The sequence below is a fragment of the Kryptolebias marmoratus genome, linkage group LG12 (genome assembly GCF_001649575.2).
Source record: "Kryptolebias marmoratus isolate JLee-2015 linkage group LG12, ASM164957v2, whole genome shotgun sequence".
NCBI lineage: Eukaryota > Metazoa > Chordata > Actinopteri > Cyprinodontiformes > Rivulidae > Kryptolebias > Kryptolebias marmoratus.
The window spans coordinates 22,127,482-22,128,767 of NC_051441.1; the positions used below are offsets into that span (position 1 = coordinate 22,127,482).

A 1,286-nucleotide genomic window follows, 5' to 3' on the forward strand; every position below is an offset into this window, starting at 1 on the left:
CTTTGCAAATGAAACATATATGTCCAAAGCTGCCACTGATCCAGTCCTGGATTACAAAGCTGGATGCAAATATAATTTTTAACGTATTGTTTTTTCACTGATTCTGTCTCGCTAAAATAAATCCCTGTGGATAAAAAGAGGAGAATTGAATATAGAGCTGGCAATTCCACAACACAAAACTGTATTTTGGTTAAATTTTATATTCTAACAAAACTGATTTATGTAGTGTGGGATCAGGCAAAGCATTAAAGTTATAAAATTATTTCATAATTTGTAGTTCTAAACATATTTCAAATGTTTTTTATTAAGTTTTTGTCTTGCCAACGTAGATATTCCTCTCTCCTACAGCCTGACCAACATAATCAAATATGCAAATTAGGTGATGACGTCATATAAGGACTTATAGCTTTGGAAACGCTTTTCCACCAGTATATATGAACACTTTTTACTAGTATATATGAAAAGTAAAGCTTTTCACCAATTCATATGAACACTTCTCACTACTTAGTATGAGAGCTTTTGAGTAGGTTATATAAGAGGTAAATGTTTTCACTAGTTTATGTGAGAGCTTTTCACTACTGTTTGTGCAAGGTTTTCAGTGTAGTATGTGGAAGACTTTAATTTCATATGTGTAAATGAACGATAATTCTGATATGTCACTGGTGGCACTTCAGAGAATTTCCTGTGTTTCTACAAAGCTCCAAACACCAAAAACATATGAACAACACCAAAAACGTATCTAGAGTCAGTAAAAATAGGAACAGATCTGCCAGCTTCAAGTTTACGTGCTTTACAAGCCTGTACATTTTTGGTGCTGTTGATAACTGACATCTTTGGGATTTCAAAATACCTTGATGCAGTTAAAGTTAACTCTGAAGCTCTGTATCAAAACATAACATTTCATTTAACAGCTAAACTTCTCAATTTTTAGCAGTCGCAACAGTCATCCAGTGATGATACCATCATCCTTGGTCCAGCGCCAGCTGCGGTAATCCGGGACACGAGCGTGCCTAAGCTCACAAGAACCGACAGTGTGATTGTAAGTTTATCCACAAGCACCATAGTCTAATCTAAGAGGTACTTGGTTTCTGGTATTATAATTTATTTTAACTGGTATCACTATTTTTCTTAAGCTTTAAACTCACTAGGGTTAGAAGTTCTGTTTCTCCTGGATTAGCATTGTTTTTTTTTTTGCACTATTTAAAACCAAACTGTCTCAACAACTCAGCTATTGGCCATGTGCCGGTAAATCTGTCACGTTTTTATTTTTCTAATCAACTTTCTTT

General features: G+C 34.5%; 1 long non-coding RNA gene across 1 annotated transcript in view; it reads left to right on the plus strand.

Annotated features, from left to right (window-relative positions):
* Positions 1-1,071, plus strand: part of LOC119617534 — a 3,488-nt gene extending 2,417 nt beyond the window's left edge. The window contains exon 3 of the long non-coding RNA XR_005233857.1: positions 932-1,071. This is a non-coding gene — a long non-coding RNA (uncharacterized LOC119617534). The remainder of the gene's footprint in view (positions 1-931) is intronic.
* Positions 1,072-1,286: the final 215 nt, after the last annotated feature.